Here is a 15,906-nt window from a genome sequence, read left to right on the forward strand (position 1 = left end):
GTGCTGTACAAGGTTATGCCATAATAGAAGGGTCTCAGCAGGTTTAAGTCAGAAAGAAAAAAATATTTTCTCTAGTATTTCATGCAATATTGAGCATCAGTGTGAAGAAAAACAGCACTTTCTCATGTAAAAGGAGCTGAGCTACTTTCCTTCTGCCTTCAGCAGCCATGGCTGTTCTGCAGTAGCTGTTAACCTTACGCTGTCCAGTGCCCTCAGCAGCAATGGAAAAACATCCAGTCACTCTCTGTCCCACAACTGCAGCCTGCAGTTCTTAGGATAACATTAACAGCTTTTTTTAAGTTTTTCTAACAGTGTTGGACATTTAAGACTATTCCTGTAAACTCAGCAATGGCTTGCTCTCTTCTGGCTAATTATTCCCGTTAACTTCCTGGTAGTTATCTCCTCCCTGGCATACCTGTGCACACAGGAACCTCTTCAACTTTCTTTATTCTGGATCTGTGGGATGAATGGAGTATAAATGGTTCTTAGTCAGGGCCACAGGGAGAAGGTTTATCAAGCAGCACTGCACCATCTGTGCTTATATGTAGAAATGCATTAAGGTTTAAAATGTCAACAATAAATTAAGCCAGGTGCTCCAACATAAAAGGTTTACTGCTGTTCTCTGGTGAGAGATCTAATTAGGATGTCTCAGTTGGTAAAATAGTAGTTCCTCATGTACAGTGTGCTTTCAGCTTCCTTTCATGGTAATTTCTTCCTTTTTCCACAGTTTGTCATGGAAAGCTAATTTCCCTCTATTTGTCTTAGAAGTACAACAGATACCCATCTTATTATTTGTGCTGCCTTGTCCCTGTGATGAGATTTTCATGACTCTGACGTTAAGCTTGCTGCAGTAATAATATCTCTTGTGACAGATAAATCAGCTCCATGTGCACAATTCCCAAGCAACCCCCCTCCTCTGAGGCTGGGTTTCCCCATATCCCTGGGGAGTGGGTGTTCCCAGAGCCACAGGTGTGAGTCAGTTTCTCTCTTTCTAGGTCATGCTAATGAGAAGAAAACTTAGCCATCATTTGAAGACAGTCTGTTTTGTAGCAATGTGTGGTGTCACAAAAGATAAATGGACCATCTGAAACTGTGGAACACTTTAAATACTAATTTCAAAGGGATATGGGTGCACGTATGGGTGAGGTGTTAGAAAGAAAAGCCATGAGGAAGATCTAGCTAAAGAGATGGAACTAAAGCTTCTAGATGTGACTTTGTATTCACTAAGAGGAATGTAAAATAAGGGACTGACTAACAAATTGGAAAGGTATAATAAGGGCAGAAAAAGGCAGTTAATTTTGAATTAATTCTGTGTCTTGGTGTGACATCATCCCAGTGGTATTTTTGGTTGAGGGCAAGAAACTAAAGTTGAGAAGTTTGAGGGCATCCTTTAATTGCCTTAGGGATTTCAACAAAATGCCAAGTAATGCCGAAGGAATGAGACTGCTCTGTGATTCTGACTGTAAAGTCAGGAGCCAAAAGAGAATATGGTTGGGATTGCTGATCTGATAGCCAGATTGATTAGAAGGTATATATTCTTGTTGGTTCTAGGAGTCGTACTTGGCTAATGGATTGACCTGATAAGTGCATGCCTGTAGCATGGAGGAATGCAACACAAAAAAAAAAAAACAACAGACAACAGAAAGTTAAGGAACGTGGCCTTTTAATACCATTCAACTAACCTGATGAGTTTGGTGCTTTCTTTTCAAAATGTACAGGTAAGGGAACCTGGGATGTCTGCGGCCGTTAAGGTAAGGTAACAGCTGGGTGCTTACACCTGGAGACAGCGGTAGTCTCATGCTGTGATTAATTGATGTGCTGTTTGGAAACTGTATATTGCAGGATGGAGTTGAAGATGAGGTGTCCATCTGAACACTGGACTTCCTAGTTGTCAGGTCAGGCAAGCTTTGTGTCTTGCTCAATGTGCCGAAGACTTCTTTTGAACAGCATTCTGTAATAGGAAACAATTATGAGATCCATCCAGTCTTGCTGATTCAGTCTATGATGGACAGTTTATAAACAGAAAGCAAGATAAGAAATCCTTATAGTTCTACCTTTTCCTCTAATCTAGTCACAGGACAGGTTTCTGAGCTGCTCCAAGTCACACTGTCCTTTAAAATCAGGCATGGAAGAGAGAGAGAGCACGGGGGAAAATCAGCGGATTGAATCAAAGGCAGTGGAAATTGAGCTGGGAAGAAGCCAGAGGATTTTCAGCAATATTTCTCAGTGTAAAATTTTTCTATAGAAAATAGCAAAAGTAAAAAGGAGCCTCCAGATGGGTGGCTGACATCAAAATATATTTTATTGCTTTAGTGTAATTTAATATAATTTAATGTGATTTTTATATTGCTGGCTGTAATGCAGAGCTAGCAAAGTATTTGTTTTAAAAGCATTGGCAAAAAAAAAAAAGGAAAGAAAAGAAAAAAACCCACCAACAATTAATGCCATCAAACACGTTAGAGCCATAGTGAAACAATGAGTAAATGGTGATGGGCTAAGGATTGCTGTGTTTATTTCTAGAATTAAATGTGAAGTCTTTCCACTGGGATTTCCCTGCTCTCCTTTTACTGGTTGCCCAAACATAAATCCAGTGAGAATAGTTGTGCTTACACGATTTCTGGAATGAGATAACTATGCGTTAGAAAAGCCTGGGACCAAAAACTGCTATGTGCTCTTCACTCTAAGAGGATCCAAGCATTTTACAGGTTGAATTAAACGCCACAACATTCTCAGTATGTGAATAATACCATTTTGCAAATGAAAAATGGATCTAAATGAGTGTTTACATGTTATTATCCATAAATGGAGTGTTAATCTGAATGTATTCAGATTCAGTATGATGTTTGGAGGAGCTGAGGTGAAACTGAATGAACCTTTCACTGGCCTTTCACTCCAGACCTAGACAGAAATGTGAAGCAATTGCTTTCTAATAGAGAACTTTTTCCTAGTAGAACCTAGATACCTTTTTCCTAGATACCTTTTTCATAGGTACAACCACTAGCTGTTAAATATATGATCTTGCCTGCCATTCACAGAAGAATCTGAAAGTAGGACAATCTAGTGGCACTATTTTTTAAGACAAATACTTCCTGAGTGACCATCTGAATATACTCATCCATGCAAATTTTCTGAGTCATGTGGCCTTTGAACATAGCTCTTCACAAATACTTGCTAAAATATACCACATTAGATATTCTTTTATCTAGAGCCTATGGTGAATGTAGTTGTGACAAAGTGACATTGTTGACTGCAGAACAAATATAAATGTGTTTAGTTGGAGTGTTGGTCTGATAGTCTTAAATTTCACTGAGTCACTCATGAAAGTTTTCTTAGCTGAGTCTTTGCAATGAAAAAACAAAGTCAACTGAGTCTGTCTTGTTCCTTTTATAGTAAGCAAATATACATTTTTTGTGGGTTACAAGATGAATTTGTTAGAAAGAAGACTGAAATGAAAATGGTCCAAAGGATCATTTTTAATTAAAAAATCATCCAAGAAGTAATTTCTGTTGATGTAGAATTCAGTAGGGAATGAGCAAAAAAATGTATTTTGAATTGTCTGATGGGGTTGTATATAAGGGCATGGTTCCTTGTAAGATTTTGTCAAAGCCATACTAAAATCAATTAAAAGTCTCTCTGAATGTGACTGGTGCCCTAGGTAACTGCTGCCACCTTGTCACATCATGACATGCAGAACAACAAATTACCACCACTAACCAGCAGTTAGAAAGAGAGCAACCTCTGCAGATCACAAGAAGTAGAGTGTTTCTTTGCTGGGATTTTGCAGGGTCACAACTGGTCCACTGAAGGTCAGATAATCTCTAACTAAGCATGGAATTGTGCAACAAAACCCAAACCTGTCGTGCCTGAACTGTATGTCAAGCTCCTTATGGCATTTAGGAGAAAATCAGCTCTTTTATCCATTCTGGCAGCTGTCACACCAACATGTGTTTGGTGTGGTTTGCTTTTTCATTTTGAAATTGTTAATATTTTATATTTGAGAGGTTGCTTGAGATTAGCATAAGAGGAAGAAATATAAATATAATAATAATAATAATATATAAATAATATAATATTTAAATATAAATTATACTTAGCTAAAATGTACTTTCTGAGGAGCCTTCTGATTTCTTATGTGCGTGTGAAATGTGCTGGATGATTAACAGAAAGCTGTAGTCCTGGAATTTCTGAGTTGGACTGGTACACAAAGTGTTTCACTCTGATATGGTTTTAAGTTGTTTTCCACTGATCACCGGTATAGTTTACTCTATGGAAATACAGTCACTTCTATGAGCAGAAGAGATTGTATACAACAAAGAAGCAACAATAATATTAAGTAAAATGTTTTGTTCATTTAAAATAACCCAAACTCCTGCCAAGGCTTTGCCATTTCAAATAAACTGTGCTTATATTCTTGCCCTGTTTTCCCATCCATCGTTTGTCTGGAATACCTAGATGAAATAACAGTTGTATGTAGGTTTATGTACTTAAGTAGAAACGTGTCCCTGCATCGCTCCAAATGTTTCTTATCACTTAGCTCATCATAAAAATGTAATTCCTGTGCATAAAAGAGGTGCATGATGTAGCTGTGCTTCAAGTGTATCTAAAAATGATAACATAGTGAAGGTGAAATTTATGTAATGAAATTTAGCAAGTACCGGATTCTGCATCTGGGGTGTGGCAGATATATGTACAGGGGATGAGAGGCTGGGGAGCAGCCCCATGGAAAGGGATCTGGGGGTTCTGGTCAACGGCAAGTTGAATCTGAGCCAACAGCATGTCCTGGCAACCAAAAGGGCCAACCGTGTCCTGGGGTGCTTCAGGCACAGCACTGCTAGCCGGTCAAGGGGAGCTTTCTCCTGATGTATGAAGAGTGGCTGAGGTCCCTTGGTCTGTTCATCCCAGAGCAGAGCAGGCCAAGGGGAGGCCTCATGGCGGCCTGCAGCTCCCTCACGAGGGGAGTGGAGGGGCAGGCGCTGAGCTCTGCTCTCTGGGGACAGTGACAGGAGTGTCGAGGGAATGGCATGGAGCTGGGACAGGGGAGGGTCAGGCTGGGTGTTAGGAAAAATTTCTTCACCAAGAGAGTGGTCGGGCTCTGGCACAGCTCCCCAGAGCAGTGGTCACAGCACTGAGCCTGACAGAGGTCAAGGAATGTTTGGACACCGCTCTCAGACATAGGGTCTGATTTTGGGGTGGTCTTGTGTGGAGCTGGGTGTTGTGCTCGATGATCCTCGTGGGTCCCTTCCAACTTGGGATATTCCATGATTCTTTGTGAGTCAAACCAAATAGATCTTGGCATGTGTCTGATACCTAAGTGTCCCTAAGTATTTCTCTGAGGTGTGCTGTGAGAGTACTGCATATCACAAGAAGGGTGGTTCTGCTTTTTCACTCAGCAGCTTTTTGAGTCTGTGCTTATAAAGAGATGTGAAATGATAACATCCTACCCCCTGTGTGGGGTTAATTGTGTATTGTTTTAGGTAGTGTCATGCCAAGGGTAGCAGATTTGAGCTACTGTCAAAAGTCTAATCTTTCGGTTTAGAAACTAGTGTTTATGAAATAGAAATAGAAAAAATCTATTTGAAAGGCAGATGTCACATTCTGTATAGGCATTGTTGTTTCACGTTAGACATATACAGCCACCTACATTCTTCTGCCAAATATATAAAGATGAAAAAAGATTGATTAGATGCTTTTCTGAGCACAGGTCTAGCAGGACAGTTTCATGCTAACTCTGTAAGCACTGCTAACTCTGTAAGCAACTTTTGTCACCCTAAACTAAAGAAATGTAAGATTTGTTATTGGAATGACTATTTCTTCTCTCACTTTGGTTTTTCAGTTTATAACCTCCAATTATGTAAAGAAACACTGCATTCTGGTGAAACAATATTTCACCAGGAATTTAATGTGGAAAGACAGGGCTGCAAAATTGCTATCTAAATGTCAAAGAGATACCAACTGAAAGTGGTCAACTGCTCATTTTTGCTTTTACTTTTGCCAGAGTTTTAAGAAGTACTTAAATCTACTCAAGTTTACCTGGTTTCTTTTTCATACTTGCACAGAACTATTAATATTAAGTATAGTTAACACCAATGGGAATTTAGATACCAAGCAGAAAATGCATCCCACTGGACTCTGTATCCAATTTTTTAACCAGTATCTGATAGATTTTATTTCTATTTATTTTTTATGATACTTTTTTATTATTAATAGTGTTCTCAAAATAAGTTAATGAGCTGTAAAAGATTTGCGTAGTTATGAAGCCTATTAATTTATTCATGAAGATGGCACACAGAATGAAGAATTGGCATTAATTCTGCTAGAAGTTAGCTGAGAATGCATGCTGCTCCTCACTGTGTCTGTTGTAGGGCTTTATTCCCCATCAGTTTCAATTAAACAAAAAGAGGAAAATTCCACTTGACAAAAGTTTCCTTTGTTAATTGTAATGTTGTAAAATTGTTAAATTGAAATATTTTGTAAAGTAGTTATAAAATACTTCTGGCGTTGAAATAATTTAATATTTGAGATTTGATTTTAAAATTGTTGAGATACAAGAAATAGGAAATCTGCTCAGAATAACTGCCAGCAGGTGTGTTCTGGATGCAGATGAGTAGGGCAGATTTTTTTTCTATATTGATGTTAATCAAACACTTATTTTTCCTATTCAGAACAAACATGTAAGTCTATAGCTCTGCGTATATGAAGGCAAATGAATCACTCATTATGCAATCTGCAATATGTTACCTGATGCCCTGTTACCTTTCGAGTTCTTGCAGCAGTTAGTGAGAATGAATCCTACAGAGGGCACTGTGACATGCTGGGCACACTTATGGTGTTTCAGTGGCCCCGAATAAACGTGTGGATTTGCCGGGACTGAGCTGAAAATAATATATTGCTTCCCACACACACGCACACTTTCCTTCTAAGCGTTGCATAGAGTTAAATCCTCACACCCTTCCCTGGAGGCAGTGGAACATGAAGGTAAACAGCCTATAGCAATCAATGCTCTTAGCAGGTGCAGCCCTCACTGCTGAGTACAGGTTGTCCATTGACCACAGTTTGGACAACTTTGATCATGATTTGAAATTCAAAACTGTCATTTTCTAAAGAAAATATATTAGGCTGTGGATTGTCTGAAACTTGCGCTCTTACAAATGCATGGAATATTTATTGTCCTGGGGTTTGATACCAGAAACATGTAAACAGTGGTGGGAGCTGATCAGTCAGCTCATGTTTTGGGAGGAAACCCTTTACCTGTTGAGTAAATTCACTTACTTGGTCATCTTAGTGGAGGAGTGTTTAGTGACTTGAATGAATCAGAGTTTTGGCCTGAATTTTGCTTTGTGTGAATGTTTATGTCTAAATTTTTTTTTTTTTTTTTTTACATCTTAAAGAGCACTAAATAGAAAAAGGGTAAGGACCGATAATGGAATCATTGTGTTTCAGATTTACGTGCAGTGCTGGGATTTACTCAGAAATAGATGATTGGGCAAATTGAAACATATGCTAGGTCTACTACAAAAATACCATGATAAAACAGGTTGGGGCATAGGCAACTTAGGTCTCATTGAGACCTAGAAATGTGCAGGAGAAGGAAATAAATTTTGTAACTTCCATTCATTATTAGAGGAATTGAAGCTGTGCATTTAAGATCTAAAGCTGAAATGGATTCAGGCATGGAATTATGGTTTAGGTTGCAAAAGAAAAGAACAGGGTGGCAATGACAACCGTATTTGGTTTATTTTTGTGGTGGCTTTTGATAATAAGTTCTGAAATGTTACTAGAAGAGTTTCTTAGTTTACTATACAGTAGGTAATGCCAGATAGTAATTAATATTTTCTAATGTTTGGAACAGAAATATGGATTTAATTTTTAACATGAAACATTATAGGGGCCACTGGAAACTCCTAATTTTCATTCTAATCTATCCCCACATACTTGGGCATTCATTCCTAAATTCATAAGTGGCATAAGCTACAGCTTTGCTTGAAAGTCAGATGAAACCATCCCTTCTCAGTTTTTTAACACGAAAATCTACCTGAAAAGAATTCCTTCAGTTACACAGGAAAATGTTTTGACCTCTTTCTCCTTGCCCTTCGATTGCCAGCATCTGTGGGTATCCAGCTATATGCTAAAGAGGTTTTCATAACTAAAATAGCATATCTCTGTTTCAATAACTACAAAGACTAAAGTAGAGCTGGGAATATTTGTGCCTTTTTCTTCTCCCTATAACAGATGTTGTGAATCCTTCTTCTCAGTTACGTAGCTTATAGTCTGAGGCTGTTTGAGGACCCTGAAATGGCCAGATTTAAGTGGCTGTTTTGTTTTATAATATGGTGCTGGACCAGTTCATTTCTCATCTTTCATAAAAATACAAAGGTGATTGAAATTATATTAAATTGTAAGACTTTCTGGGTTGTCACAACTGATTGCCTGTCCTCGTGCTGTTATAGCACAGGACATAGACTTCATTTTGAATGCTTTAACTGGAGATAAACATGTTCCTGATAACTGGCAATTTACACTTTGGCTAGCAGAAACACTAATGTCTCTTTAACAATAAGCTGCAAACACTGGTATGTTTCTGTATTATTTTTATTGCAGTAGAGAGGGGAAAGACTCTTAAAGGAATTGTTATTGCATTATTAATTGTCTCTGGAACCTTATTCTTAATTCAAAGTATGGGTGCTATCATTTTATATAGACGCAGATCATTTCCTTACAGTCCATGTTTTCAGTCAGAAAGAATTTATATAATGGATATCACAAATCAGAGAACAGTGGAGTTCAAGAGATGTGACATGCATGTTAATTTACACACTTTGTGTTATGAAAGAACAAAGTACTTGCAGTGAAAGATTTTTTTTCCCCTTCTGAAGTGGTCCAGTGTCAGTTATCCAGTAGCTGAGAGCACACAACCACCAGTGAAACAGAAGTCTCAACCTTTTGCAAATATTCTGTCTAGAATAAATGCAGTATCGTTCTTTGTCTCTGATATCAGAACTGCTGGGTGATCCTGATTGCAGTGATGACAGTAATGTCTCTTCTCATTGAAAAGATTTCAACCACATGCATCCTGTGATCCTGATACTTGGTTATCCAACTAGAGAAAACAGGAGGGAACTTTATATTAGAGGCAGAAGCTCTGTGCTGAAATGAAGAGAGTTTAAATTTGGAAAGGCTTAGGTTGTTTTCCTCATTAAAGGAGCATTTCAGTGTCACTATTTATGGAGAGGGTAGTCATCTTTGAGTTCTTTTTATGCTGTAAAAGGTTACTGGTTCCAAATGGACTATGGAGGAGACTATGGAGTATCACATAATGCTATACAGGGTAGAACATGTCCCGTGTGCTAGGAAGGAAAAGTAGGGTGTGAGAGAATTTGGACCACATCTAGAATTTCAATAGGTATCAGTCTGAGCCTGAAAGAGTAAGTTGCAGGATGTTTACCCTTTTTAGCAAATTCACCTTTCTTCCTTTGGATTGGTTTTTCATTTCTCTTCTCTTTGGGTAACTAGTGGATTTACTCATCCCTTCCATTTCAGTTGCTCTTCTGTTCCTGAAGTCTTTTTGAAGACCAAATTATCGAAAGAATTCAAAACAAGTCTTCAAATTAGATCATAGAATTAGAGAATCATTTGGGTTGGAAAAGACCCTTAAGATCATCAAGACCAACTGTGCTTGTAGGCAAGCAGCAGTTATGTAGTCCATCATGATGCTGATTTTTGTTTGTAGATTAACTCTCAAACCAACTGTCAAACCAGCCATCTGCTTGGTCTAAACTTTCTTCCTGTTCCATCCAGGAGGAAGCAATTTAGCAGCACAAAAGCCTTATATAAAGAAAATTAGAATGGTTTTCAGAAAAGCTGAAGCTGCTGTGTTTTTAATTAAAATCCCCTTGTGTTTCCACATATAATAATTTGAGGTTTAGGAAAACAAGCATTTGAAATAAACTCCTGAAAGCATAGAAATGACCCAGGTATGGTTAGATATTCTCAGGGATTCTCAGTAAATGGTATACTTTTTTTTTCTGTTATGAATTTGAGGAATAAACAAATGAACTATCGAAAGAAAGCTGTTGGTTTATTTAATGATTGGTTGAACCTAAATGCTAAGGATAGCAATATGTACAGACTGTTCTGTACTATTAGTACTTGCTTAATCATATTAACTAGTTACATTGGTGCTTTAATGCCCTTAGTTTACTGTGATAAGAAGACTAGCATATAATGGACATACACATGGCCTTTTATATAGTTGTGATCCAAACAGGAGGGTTCAGGACACCTGATTGTCTAATATTGTCCTTCCGCTTTAGTATGACATCTTTTGAATTGCAAAAACAGTGCCATGGATGTTGTTGAAGTAGAAAATGTTTTCATGAGGTTTTCTCTTCAGATACCAGTTTAATCTTCTAAAGCTATTTAGAGTACATATCCTGTGATAACTCAGTTTCCTGTATTAATTATACATCGTTACTTCCCAAGCTGAAATGGGCATGCTGAAAATACTAATTCTCCAATTCACTATGGAGAGGAAGACAGCGCTGAGAAGCATGGACGTGGAAGAGTTCTAAGTGAACAACAGATACGTGGGAGAGGCAGAGCAAATGTAGTCCTAGTATTTCACCTTGTCCTCTCAAAAATGAGTTGCTTAAGACTATCTTTTAAAATAATTTTAAATTCTAGAAAGATGTCAGTTTGACAATGCGGAAATAAGAGAGCTCTTTTTTTTGGCACAGTATTTGTTTCATGCCTAACCTCTGTCAATCGTCTTTAACACTACAAGGAAGTATCCAATAGGCCAAAAATCTGCTGACACAAAGATGAAGACTACTATTGAAGTGCTATCGAGTTCAAGTTAATTTCATGGAAGCCCTCAAATATCAGTGACACACATCACAGATACAGTCGAGCTGCACTGATGTCTTAGTGGTGAAAAGGCTCGGTGCAACGTTCTGATTCACCTGTTCTCTCCCCTCTTACTGCTGATTTTTTTCTTCTAGCTGAAAATGGTCATAATAGGCCATTGAATTTTGATGGTTATTTGAAACTTCATAGTAATCTCAATAACAAAAGAACTAAAATTATTCATTAATACTTTTATTTCCTGCTTCTGCTTCCTTCCTAGATGAAGACAGTATTCTCACTTCTGTTTTCGTGGTGCAGTTTGTCAGCACTCATTTTCTGTGTTGCCCATTGTCTGTTGAATTTAGTTCTTGCCTTTATTGTCCTACATTTGGAGTGTGGGCTTCAGTGAGGCAGGAATCATAAGTTTTTCTTTTTGCCTGTATATATGTACACAGTAATACAGTTGTGGTTCATATTCTTGTTTTTTTTTTTTTCTGTGTGTATTGCCTCAGCAAAATGACTGAAAGGCAGAAAATGGAGGTGTCTCTTGACAAAAAAAGTGATTTTCAGAAGTGCCTAATTTCTATTCAGAAGCCTAACTCCTGCTGGGTGCCTCAATCCATGGAAAAAATATATGGTATGCTGGGTTGTTTTCAGACGTTACCCTAAATTGTGTTTGGTCCTATAGTGCGCGCAGAATGAAGATCCAATGTCTGTTAAAAGGCTCCTGGAAATTTCATTGTGAAGAGAAATTGTGTATTCTCTGAGCTTGTTTCTTCTCATTATTGCTGTTCTAAAAATATTCATAAGGACTGCACAGACAAGGGGGTAAATAGATACAATTAAGTGGATCAAGACTTAACTGTGATCAGGTGCATATTGCAGTATTTGGACAATATGCTCTGCTGAAGGAAATTAATTTTATTGATATTTACCCATGGTCTCAGCATAGAAGCTTTTGCCATCACTTCAGGTGCCTGTTGTGAACTGGTGGTAGATCAAAAACAGAAAATATTTTGAAGAAAATATATGTGATGAAAGCCCAGAGCAAACATTTGGTAAAATGAAACAATTTGCTAGTTGAGCTCAGAGACATAAAAGCTGAACATATGAGTTTGGCTGGCCTGGTGGCAGCAGCCTGCAGTCAGCTCCGAGCCTCAGAACTTGAGCACAAATGTGCACTGCGGAAGTTCATGCTCTAATGGCGTGAGAGGGTGAGCATTTGCTATGGATTTTACATCTTTTAGAGGGAGAAAAAAAGAGATTTGGGTGAGACTCAGCTATCCTTAGGTGTAGGTATATATGTATAAGCCAGGCATCTCAATTCCCCTCATAATTAATGGACAGACTTTCTTTCATCTCATCTGAAGGCTGATATCTAAACCAAATTAAGTGAACACTGTGTTTCTCTTCATGGGCTTCAAAAGGAATCAAGATGACTAGCTTGCCTGAAGGTATCCAGGTGCAGGGCAAAACTTATGCCAAGCATCTAAAATCAAAAAACATTCAACAAGTTGAAATTAACTTTTCAAGTTTAGTGACATAAGATGAGGGAATGTAGGTCCGTTTCTAAGCAAAATTCATTGTGGCACTAAATGCAATTATCCTGTGGATGGAGAGACGAAGGGAAAGGTATTGAAGTCCATGCAAACAGAAAACAGGGGTACCTTCAGGTTCCTTGCCTGAATCTGTTTCTGTTGGTTCTGTGTTCACAACATAAAACATTAAGTAAACTGACCAAAAAGTTCTGGCTTTCGTTGCCAGATATTCTGTTTACGCCTAAGGAGATAATAGCAAGATTAAAATGCCTTGGAAAGGAGCAAAATACATAGGACATTTGCTGTGAATTCATGTTCTTAAAACACCTCCCAGTAAAGCCTTGTTTCAGATGATGAAGTTACAGCTTAGGGCAATGTTTGCTTTGAAATCATCTGTGCAATAACTTATTCCGGCAGTTATTGGAAACAAGCAGAAAGTCCCCATAATTTTAGCATAAGCTAGCAGAATAGGATATCTTCATTACAGAGAGTTTGGGTTATTTAAATTTATGCCTCCTCTGAATGAAACACAGTACTATTAAATAACCATAGATTAAGTCAATGGGCAAAACTCCCACTGACTCAAGGTTCACTGCATTCGTATCATTCCAGACGAGCAAGGAGGAGAGTAGCACGATGCATTCCCATCCAGAATTGCTTCACCTTATGACTTGGATAATGAGATATTGATTTTCACAGAGCAGGACGTAGTAAAGGAAAAATGAGAGACTCGGTTGCAATTATGAAAGTCATTTACAATTAAAAGTGAGGAAGGTTTTCTTTCTGTGCAGCAGGTAATATTCTTTAGCTAAGCCTTTTCCACAGTTGCCAGGATTTGATACAAAGGGATATAAAACTGAAAACAAGAAAACTGTCCATGAAAATATATATGCCTTTATTTTCCTAAGTCGGAAATATTTGTGATAAAGTGCTAATTAAAAGATGTCTTCAGTCTGTTTTGCAGGAATGATGGATGAAGTCTGTTAAATAATTAATGTCTCAAAGTTACAGCCCTAAGTCACTGGGACTTTGCACAAAAACCTAGCAAGGCTCTCTGGTTTCAGCTGCTCTTAGCAATCTCTTCAGCTGACCTACAACTGCTGAAACAGCAGAAAACATAACCTTGAAGGTACTTTTTTCTTTTTACAAGCACAACATTACTCATTCCAGAACTCAGTTGTCTACTCTCAGAAAATCAAGCCCTCCATCCCCAGGCAGAGCTCTCCGGTTCAGCCTTTCTCGTGCTGGAAGGCAGCGGGAGCGCAGGGCCCTGCGAGGCTGGTGGGGTTGAAGCACTGCAGGATGCTACTGTGCTGGGTCTGGCCAGGGGCAAGTAATGTCCATAGCTACCTGTATGGTGCTATGCTCTGGATTTGTGACTGAAAGAGTGTTGGTAACACGCTGGTTTCAGCTATTGTCAAACAGTGTTTCTCATCCTGCCCATGCAGAGTAAATGAAGAGGTGGCAAGAGGTGGGGAGGGAACACACGCAGGACAGCTGATCTGAATTGGCCAAAAGGATAGTCAGTGCTGTGTAACTCAGCAGTAAGTGTGGAGGGTTTGGTCTTTCCAAGGTAGTCATTGCTCAGAGACTGGTCTGGCATCAGTCTGCTGGTGGGAGGTGGTAAGTGATTGCTTTTTTTTTTTTTTTTTTCCTTCCTTCACTTATTCAGCTGGCTTTATCTCAACCCACAAGTTTTCTTGCTTTAACACTTTCGATTCTCTCCCCAGTCCTGCTGCAGGAGGGGTGAGCAAATGACTGGGTGGCTGCTTTGCTGCTGGCGAGGCTCAACCCACTGCACCTAGCAGCTTTTTTCACAGGGCCCCTTGGAGGTGTCACTTCTCCCCTTGAAAACAGTGGTGGCTTTTTTTTTTTCCCCTTACAGAAGTAAGAGACTAGTCTCCTATTTTCTCTTTTCTTCCTTTTGCATACTCCCCTGCTTTTCCATCCCTGTAGCCACCACCCCTTGCTCCACATCGTGCTGTTTGCTGGGGTTGTGCTTGCCCAGCTTGCTGTAGGTGCTGTGGCAGAGGGAGCACGGTGCTTTGTGCGCTTAGGCAGTCATTGCTGCAAGTGGTTCTTAAAAGTTTGATCACATTCTGCTTGTTGAGAATTTGCATCCATTTCTGTATGTGATTTCAGGTTTATACCTTAATAAATTTACTTCTAAAATTGAGTTTTTCTACCAGGATTCTGATTAGCAGCCTAATCTCTAGTCTTCCTCTCCATCCCTGTTTGGAGAAACTACATTATAAGGTCTTTGATACCTAACTAAATTATTTGCTCAGGAAAAGTGTTTGTATGACTAACAGAGGTGATGTCTTCTGTGTGCTTTCTGTCTAGGAAAAAACCTGAATGAATGGCTCCTTCAGGATTTCCTTTACAGCTTTTCCCTGAAGATATTTTGTGTCTTTTTACTGCCCCCCTAGGAATACTTGTTGGAGGGTAGAAGTGCTCATTAAGGTCACTAATGTGTTCTTAACAGCTGAATGACTACATAAAGAAGAGGGATGTTAGAGAAAATTTTGTTTAGTTATGGGCTGCTTTGCTGGAAGTGGGTGATGAAATTTTTGGAGAGGTAAAAAGTAAAGCACCTACTTGTCAGTGCCTTGCGACGTCCTCTCCTCTTGTTTTACCCCCACTTTATATCGTGCTTGTCAGTTTGAATGCATACAAGTTGCATTGCAACTTTCAGTATCTCCAGACCAATAAAATGAATTTAAAATATGACCACGAAAACATCGTACTGAAGGAAAGTAATGCAATAAAGATGGAAAAATGCCATAATAAATAATATATTTTAATAAATGACTGTACGCTGTAGAATTTCAATTACAGAAACACATACTTTACACAAGTAATTGCTAAAGAAATTACTGGAGAAGCACATCCATTCATTGAATTACAGGACATAAATTCTTCCTCTGATTGCATCTTCCGTTGTGAGGAGAGCAATCACAGCAAACGCCAAGCTCTAATAACACAATCTTTTTAGGATTAGAGCTTACCGCTAGATGCGGAATGTGGAAGGACTAATAAAAGGTTGTTGCTTCATGTGCACAAAGGCAGTGAATGACACTAGCTAAAAGGAAAGCAGAAACCTTTACAAACCAGTTTAAGAGCAATGTGAATTTTAGGATACGTACAGGCATGGCTTCGCAGTTGGAATAGGTTCCCATGAAGTAAAAATTTTATTTCTTGTGATGTGGAAAGAACTGTTTCCCCTGCTCGTGAACACTCAGAGTAGGTGTTTGCTGTTCAGTCCGACGTGCCAACAGGACACCTGTGGGGTTACCTGGTGTGCTGACTCCCAAGTGCAGGCCTATTCCGGCAAAAAATAGCCAAAATGAGGCACGTTGCTGTACTGTTAACTGCAGGTGAAATGACAGTTTCAGCCCATGAAAGGTCTCTGATTTGGAGGAAATAAGAACTGTTGGCCTTTACAGCCACATTAGCTGGGCGCCAAAGTGATGTTTGTGTAGACATGACCACAGGAACACTCTGAATTCAATGAACCCTAAGAATA

At 38.8% G+C, this 15,906-nt stretch overlaps 1 long non-coding RNA gene across 5 annotated transcripts in view; it reads left to right on the plus strand.

Moving 5' to 3' along the window:
• Nucleotides 1–1,042: 1,042 nt before the first annotated feature.
• LOC121078327 overlaps nucleotides 1,043–15,906 on the plus strand; it is a 94,648-nt gene continuing 79,784 nt past the window's right edge. For all 5 annotated transcript variants that reach the window (XR_005824531.1, XR_005824534.1, XR_005824533.1 and 2 more), the window contains exon 1: nucleotides 1,043–1,718. This is a non-coding gene — a long non-coding RNA (uncharacterized LOC121078327). The remainder of the gene's footprint in view (nucleotides 1,719–15,906) is intronic.

This window comes from Cygnus olor, chromosome 15 (genome assembly GCF_009769625.2).
Source record: "Cygnus olor isolate bCygOlo1 chromosome 15, bCygOlo1.pri.v2, whole genome shotgun sequence".
NCBI lineage: Eukaryota > Metazoa > Chordata > Aves > Anseriformes > Anatidae > Cygnus > Cygnus olor.